Below are 8,768 nucleotides of genomic sequence, written 5' to 3'. Positions count from 1 at the left end.
CAATGATTAGCCTCCAAGCTTGCATGAAATCCCATTGGTTGATTTTGGGAGAAAAATCTTCTTGATCTCTAGGCAATCACTCCTTAATTTCCGGACCGTTGTCTGGTCGGTACAGCGTTTCTGCGCAAAACTGCTTTTGTCATACACTTCGTCCGTTACGTCTACGCGTCCTTCGTCTCGTCCGTACGTTCTCTGTCCGTATCGCATCTTTACCGTCAGTACCGCATCTTCCTGACAGTTCCGCATACAATCGGTCTTTACCGGTTGTACTCGTCCTTTACCGTCTCCACTCGGCATGCGTCCGTCTTTTCCCGTCTTTACTCGGTCCGTACCGTCTTTGTCTGTGTACGTCCGACATGTGCGTACCGCCTCTGTCCGCGTACGTCCAACTTGTTTGTACAGTTCCATCTGTACCGCCTCCCACCATGTACTTATGTCCGTACCGCCTCCGAACATGTACGTCCGTCCGTACCGTCCTTGTCGTGTACGTCTGTCCTGACCGTACCATGACCTTTTTGTGGTTTTTGACTTGGCCATTCTTCTTTCTTCGACTTCCTTTTGGACTTGGCCTTTTGACTTCCGGCCATTGGCCATCTTTCAACTTGCTGATTTTTCTTTGGACTTTCTTCGATCGTTCTTCTTATTCTTCCTTTCTCCTTCTTGCTAAGTCTTCTCCGGGCTTTCAACTTGCTAATATAGAGATTATATGTTTAAGAAAAAAACATATATATTTGCTTAATAGAAAATAATTTGGAGGGATACAAATTAATGCAAATCAATGTAATAAGTGACAAATTTGTTAAAAATCTTAAAAGCATTTTAAAATCTCTTCACTTTTAAAACCAATAAATCTACACAAATTCATCTCCCCATAACATGTATTCCATTTCTATATATAAATTTCAGAGACTCTTCAATCTGTATTCATATTTCTCTCTAACAAGCAAATTAATACAACGATTATGAATAGAGGAGCAAACTCAGTTTCCCTCCCTAATGATCTCATTCCTGAGATACTCTCGAGATTGCCTACAAAGTCAATAAGTAGGTTTCGCTGCGTGTCGAAGTTATGGGTGTCCATTATTTGCCGTCAAGATTTCACTGAGTTGTTCCATACCATATCCTCATCTAATCCACGTTTCTTAATTGGGGTCGAACAAGACGGGGAGTGGAGCTTCTTCTCTTCTCCCCAGCCTTAGCGTCATTATGAGAAGTCGTCTCTTGTAGTAGTCGACGACTTTCATATGAAGTTCTCGAAAGACATGTATCCCTACTATTGTAAATATGTTTTTGGTTTGACTTATTTCCCTAATACGCGAATCTCAAAGGATGGGGGAACAGAAAAAATGCGGAGCCCAAAGGATGGAGACTACAAAGTGTGTGTGATATGCAACCCTAGCACGGGACAATATGCGATCTTACCACCTGACCTCAACAAAAAATTCGATGGTTTTTTAGGGTTTGATCCCATTGGCAAGCAATTCAAGGTTTTGGTCTTGAACAATAGAGTTTCTAATGAATTGAGTTTTGATATTCTAACATTAGAAACTGAAAATATGAGGTGGAGGAATATCCAATGTCCTTTACCCCATTATCCTCATTTTTTGAGTGGAGAGATATGCATCAATGGGGTTTTGTATTATTTAACTCAATCACCTGTTGACATCTATGATGTGGTAGTTTGCTTTGATGTTAGGTCTGAGAAATTTAGGTATCTAAATCTAAACTCAGACTGCCCTAGTAGATCTTGGGCTACTAAATTGATAAACTATAAGGGTAAATTAGGTGTGATTAATTTCGAAGATGATTATGATGGTGGATTTCCCCTTAAGTTATGTATGTGGGTTGTAACGGATGTCGTTAAACATGAAAGGACGGCATATGCCTACACTTTGAAGGCTGAGAATAAAGTCAATCGAAACGACTGTATTTCTATTGTTGGTGTGACTGCTTCAGGTGAAATTGTTTTGGCAAACAATATTGCATCTAAACCGTTATATGTTTTCTACTTTAATCCCAAAAGGAACACTCTCCAAAGTGTTGAAATCCAAGGTGTTAGAGTAGAAAAAGAATTAGTACTTTACTACTACTTTGTAGATCATGTCGAGGACCTTAGGTTTGATGTTATGAAGACAACATATGCTGCAACATCTATAAGTGCACCAGAACAGAGCACATCAACATCATCTACGGAAGAAGATCATCAAGTGAGGAACGTGGTTCATCTGGGACAAGATCATTAAACGCTTGAGAGCTTTAACAAATTTGATGTTTCGTGCCTTTTAGAATATATGACTAAAATTTAAAGGTGTCCAAACCTGATTGTTTACCTTACCCCTCAAGTCAGCTGAAAATGCTCTCGTGACCCAAGTTGTATTTGTATTCTGTCTTTGTGGCTGTTAACATTTAGTTATCAAAGAAGTTATTAAAGAAAGTATGTTTTTATTAAGATTTTCACTTAAAGTCACTAAAGACTGAAGATTTAGAAAGAACTAATTAATTACTATATGGCTTGCCAATGTCGGATAAAGGAGCACACACAAATATTGCAATCAAGTGAATTAAAAGGTCTTAACAAGAGATATCTCATATCAACTAAACAAAAATTTTCTACAAGAACAATGACCATAAAATCAAAACTTTAAAGCGATCTATACTCTATAGTATGGCGGCTGCGAAGGGTGATCTTAGGGTTTCGAATATGGGTGGGCATGATACGGCTATGTTCGACATCGGAGATGGTGGGAGGCCACCAGGGGATCCGCCGGATCGGCCGATGGCATGGCTGTAGAAGGTAGTGGGTAGTACTCCTGCTGGGATGCCGCATCCAGAGGATGTTTTGGATGATAAGTTCGTGACTGAACGGGTTAGTTTGGCTTTTCCAAATGGGGAGGATGGTGAGCTAGTAATTACTATCGGCGAGGAGGTGTTAACAGTTATGCAGGGGTTGTGGAAGCAGTGCATGATTGTTAAAGTGTTAGGTCGAAATGTCTCAGTCGCGGTGTTGAGTAGGCGCTTGCGGGAGTTGTGGAAGCCTGCGAGGGTCATGTATGTGATGGATCTACCTCGACAATTCTTTATGATCCATTTTGACCGAGAAGAGGAATACATGGCAACGCTCACAGGTCGACCATGGAGAGTGTTCGGTAGTTACCTTCTAACGCAAGCATGGTCTCCTGAGTTTGACCCGTTGCGTGATGAAATCATAATGACGCTGGTGTGGATCCGCTTGGCGAATCTCCCACTGACTTTTTATCATCGTTCCATTCTGATGAGTGTCGCACAAGGGTTAGGAAAGCCGGTTAAGGTGGATCTTACAACCTTACAGTTTGAGAGGGCTCGCTTTGCTAGGGTTTGTGTGGAAGTCAACTTAAAGAGGCCTCTTAAGGGGACGGTGATGGTGAATGGTGAGAAATACTTTGTGTCTTATGAGGGCTTGGCAGCTATTTGTTCCTAATGTGGGATGTATGGGCATTTAGTTCATATGTGTCCTCAATTAGTTCAGGTGCGGAATCCGGTTGAGGTGCCACCGACGGTGGGTGCAGAATCTAGTGGTGGACGGTCCACTGATGATGATTTTACAGATGTACGTTGTACAAGGAGGAAAGCTAAGCCAGGGGCCGGGCAAGGTGTTGCGTCGGCGGTGTCACGGGAAGCTGTCCAAGGATGGAAGTTACTGTTTTTCTGGAGGGAAATAAGAAGAATGATATTATCCCGAATCTTCAATAAAAAAGAAAGGGTGTTGAGCAAGGTAAGGGTCGTTTAATGGGTGGATTTTTGGAGAAATCGCCTAGTGAATTTTCAGGTGTGTTTTAAGGGACTGCTCATGGACCTGCTAAATTGTCTAATCGGTCTGGGCCTAAACCAAATGGCAAACCAAGTAGGCCGGTGAGGGGGCTGATTTTTGGTCCGAGCAAAAGTATTGTTGAACTCTCTGAGTCGGGAAAGAGGTTGCGTATGGAGACGGAGAGCCTTGGTCGTCCGGGTGGAATAGTGGTTCAAGATAGTGGACGTTTAGCTGTCATAGAGTCATCGGTTCCTTCCGATGGTAATGGCGGGGCTACTTCACCTCGTATTGCAGTGGAGGATCCTAGTGTTGGAGATAATACGATGCAAATCCTTCCGACGGAAGCGCCAGAGGGAAACCGCACATGACAGAACGCCCTGGCGGTTCGATTTTGCCTCTTTTCCTCATAATAATGATGAATTGCTTGTAATAAACCTACTTTTCCGAGATCGATACGATATATTTTAAAGAAGTAGAAAATGGATGTTCTTGCTCTGTTTGAAACACATTCTGAGGGGGATAGAGCTAAACGGATTTGTCAAGGGCTGGGGTTTGATAATGAGTTTTGAGTGGATGCAGTTGGCCAAAGTGGAGGACTTTGGTTGTTATGGAAGTCAGGTTTATGTGATGTGACGATCATCAGTTCGTCAGAACAGTTTATTCATGCGAGGTTTGTTTCGGGGATGGATAGCTTACATATCATTGCTGTGTATGCTGCGCCCACTACACGTAGGCGTAGTGGCTTATGGAGTCTGCTGAAAGATGAGATACAAAGCATCACTAAGCCAGTCATTGTGGGGGGTGACTTTAACACTATTGTCTGGTCTAATGAGAGGTATGGTGGGAATGGCAAGTTATCATCAGACTCGCTTGCTTTCAGAAACTGGATTAATGAGCTCTTTCCCATTGATATGGGTTTCAAGGGTAACCAATCCATGTGGCGTAGAGGGCGTGTGTTGAGCACCTTTGTTGCTAAGAGATTGGATCGGGTTTTCTCTTCTGCTCACACTCGTTTGAAGTGGCAGGATGTTGTGGTCACTCACCTCCCGTTTCTATCTTCGGACCATGCTCCACTTTACATCCAATTATGTCTGGAACCTACGAAAGACCCGCGAAGGCGTCCTTTCCGTTTTGAGGCAGCATGGCTTCAACTCGAGGGGTTTAAGGAGTTGCTTGTGAGTTCGTGGGATAATGGTTTGTCTACTCCACAAGCTTTGCAAGGGCTCCAAGTGAAGTTAAAACGTTGGAATAGGGAGGTGTTTGGTGATGTACAGAAGCGTAAAGATGAGTTGCTGCAGATATTAAAAGTGGTTCAGGATTTGTTGGAGACAACTCAAACGGATGACTTACTTAGCGAAGAAGAAAGTTTACTTAAGGAGTATGATGTGGTACTGGAACAGGAAGAGGTTATCTGGTTCCAAAAATCAAGAGAGAAACTGATTGCGCTTGGGAACCGTAATACAACTTTTTTCCACACTTCGACTGTGATTAGAAGAAGAAGGAACAGAATAGAGATGTTGAAAGATAATTCTGGACGATGGATTTCAGCCATGGAGGAGTTGGAGAAACTAGCGGTTGGTTATTATACTCGTCTTTATTCCTTGGCTGATGTTGATGAGGTTGTTGAGAACTTACCCACTAGTGGCTTTCCGATGTTGTCCCGAGTGGAAGAAGTAGCACTTTGTGCACCCGTTTTGGATACAGAGGTGGAGATCTCAGTACGCAGTATGGGCAGGTTCAAAGCATCGGGTCCTGATGGATATCAACCCGTTTTTTATCATGACTGTTGGGACACTGTTGGTGCATCAGATGGGACTTTCTTGAGGATACGCTTAAAGCAGTGAATCTTCCAGCTGTTTGGGTACAATGGATTATGCAATGTGTTACTGAGCCCTCCATGACTTTACTGTGGAATGGAGAAAAAACTGATGCGTTTACAGCTCAGAGAGGACTTTGTCAGGGTGATCCCCTTTCACCATACGTGTTTGTGCTTTGTATGGAAAGATTATGCCACTTGATTGACTTTTCGGTTGGGAAATGAGACTGGAAACCTATCAGCTTGTCTCGTGGGGGTCCTAAACTATCCCATATATGTTTTGCTGATGACCTAATCCTTTTTGCTGAAGCATCAGTGGCTCAAATCCGTGTGATCAGGAAGGTTCTTGAACGGTTCTGTGTGGCATCAGGACAGAAGATTAGTTTGGAGAAATCCAAAATTTTCTTTTCTAATAATGTTCATCGTGATTTGGAGAAACTGATCTCGGAGGAGAGCGGGATCAGAGTAACGCGGGAATTGGAAAAGTATCTAGGCTTGCCAGTCTTGCATAAACAGATAAATAAGGAGACTTTTGGGGAGATTCTCGCGAGAGTTTCATCACGCTTGTCGGGTTGGAAAGGGCAGATGTTGAGCTTGGCGGGAAGGGTGACTTTGACTAAATCAGTGCTCTCATCGATCCCGATCCACTCCATGAGTACAATTGCGTTGCCAAAGGCTACTCTTGAGGGTTTGGAGAAGGTTTCTAGAACGTTCTTGTGGGGTGGGACTACAGGACAACGTAAACAGCACCTACTGGCGTGGAAGAAGGTTTGCTTGCAAAAGAGAGAGGGAGGTTTAGGGATTCGGTCCGCAAAGATGATGAATAAGGCTCTCTTAGCTAAGGTAGGATGGCGTTTAATGAATGACAACACTAGTTTATGGGCTCAGGTGTTACAGAGCAAGTACAAAGTTAAGGAGATTCAAGATCGGTCCTGGACAATCACAAAAATTAGTTGGTCCTCTACTTGGAGGAGTATTGTCTCGAGTTTCCAAGATGTTATTTATCCAGGTGTGAGTTGGGTAGTGGGAGATGGTAAGACTATACGCTTTTGGGCGGATAGGTGGCTCGAGGATCTACCACTAAGTGACTGTGTGACTGGGGCTTTGCCGCCAGGGTCGGATTCTCTTCGGGTTTGTGACTTGTGGCGTAATGGTACAGGTTGGTTGCTAGACCAGATCGTCCCTTATGTTCCGAAGACTATTAAATTGCGTCTCAGAGCTGTGATCGTGGATACTGTGACAGGAGCAAGAGATAGGCTCTCTTAGGGTGAGGATTCTAATGGGACCTTCTCAGTATACTCATCCTATAACCTTCTTACACGGGTTCATGCACCGAGACAGTATTTGGGACTGTTCTTTGACCGTATTTGGAGTGTTGTGGTACCAGAGAGGGTCAGATTATTCCTCTGGCTGGGGGCAAATCAGGTGATTATGACTAACATTGAGCGTCAACGAAGACATCTCTCTAATAGTGGTGTTTGTCAAGTCTGTAAGAGGGTGAAGAGTCGATCATACATGTGCTGCGTGACTGTCCAGCAATGTCGGGTGTTTGGAACAGGATAGTGTCTCGTCAGAGAAGAGGTAATTTCTTTACAATGTCTCTGTTAGGCTGGCTCTATGAAAACTTAGGTGTATCCTCGATCGTAGGAGGTTGCCCCTGGTCTACTTTGTTTGCTATGATTGTTTGGTGGGCTTGGAAATGGAGATGCGGTAATATATTTGGGGTTAGAGGTAGATGCAAAGACCATGTGAAGTTTCTGAAGGAGATTTCGTTGGAGGTTTTCAAAGCCACCTCAATCACTGATGGTCATCGGATGATAGTTGATAGAGTGGAACGTTTGATTTCTTGGAATAAGCCAAGTGAAGGTTGGTTCAAATTAAACACAGATGGTGCATCTAGAGGGAATCCGGGTGTTGCTACGGCGGGAGGAGTCTGGCGTGATGAGACTGGGGGTAGTGTCGCGGTTTTGTCTTGAACATTGGTATTTGCTCTGCACCGTTGGCTGAGTTGGGGGTGTCTATTACGGGCTTTATATGGCTTGGGAGTGCAAGATGGTCCGAGTGGAGTTAGAGGTAGATTCAGAACTGGTTGTTGGTTTTCTCAAAACAGGGATTAGTGATTCTCACCCTCTGTCTTTTCTAGTACGTCTGTGCTATGGCTTTTTATTTAGAGACTAGATAGTCCGTATTTCTCATGTGTATAGCGAGACTGATGGATTAGCTAACTATGCTTTCTATTTACCTCTTGGTTTTCATTATTTAGATGCTTGTCCGGATTCTGTTCGTCCGATCTTTGTGGCGGATGTTAATGGGTCTGCGTACCCGCATAGTATTCGTTTGTAATTCTTTTCATTGTGCTGAATAAATTGTAGGAGACAAATATATATAATTTCGACATTCTTATTTCTTTCTCTCTCCTAGGAGATCTTTTAGAGATTCTTCTTTATTTCTCTTGTGGAATAGATGTACGCATAAATATCAAGTTATGTGTATCATTTTTTCAAATTTTAACTACTTTTCTTTTTGTCTATCTTAAAAAATACACTCATTGCGACTCGATATTTACTTTCTTTCTCACTTTCTAATGACTCACATATAAAATATATATTGGACTGTCAACTGATTTTCAAGATATTATAACTATTATCTCTTTACCATCTTTTAGTAATTCTTTTGGTTAAAAGCATTTAATTTAATTTATGAAACATCAATTTTTTTTTTCCTTTTTTATCATGTTATAATTTGTAGTTTCGCTTTTTTAAATCGGCATACATTTCACATTTTTTTATATTTTATTGTATAAATTATGAGTAATATGATCATTGATTATTTATTTTGCAACTTCCATTTCAAAACTCATTAACACACTTAAAATTTAAGCTGTAATCATTTTTTAATTTTTTTTTCAAAAGTCTGAATTATATTCAAAAGTCTGAATTATATTATTACTTGTAATAAATTTTTATCTGTATTTTATCACTATTTTAACATTTCATTATTTTCATAATTTATTTTTATTTAGGATTTACATATACAACATATATTACTGTCAAGAGTGATTTATTAATATTAAATATTTGGCTTTTAAAAAAATTAAAGATTCAAAACTTGAGAAATAATTATTAGGTTGTGCTATACAAATGAAATAATATACAATAATGATGT

The 8,768-nt window shown here is 41.4% G+C and overlaps 1 pseudogene; it reads left to right on the top strand.

The window, feature by feature from the left end:
- On the top strand, positions 963-2,243 carry LOC104743673 (annotated as a pseudogene).

This window comes from Camelina sativa, chromosome 14 (assembly GCF_000633955.1).
Source record: "Camelina sativa cultivar DH55 chromosome 14, Cs, whole genome shotgun sequence".
In the NCBI taxonomy this organism is placed as follows: domain Eukaryota; kingdom Viridiplantae; phylum Streptophyta; class Magnoliopsida; order Brassicales; family Brassicaceae; genus Camelina; species Camelina sativa.
This window is presented reverse-complemented; position numbering and strand designations above follow the sequence as displayed.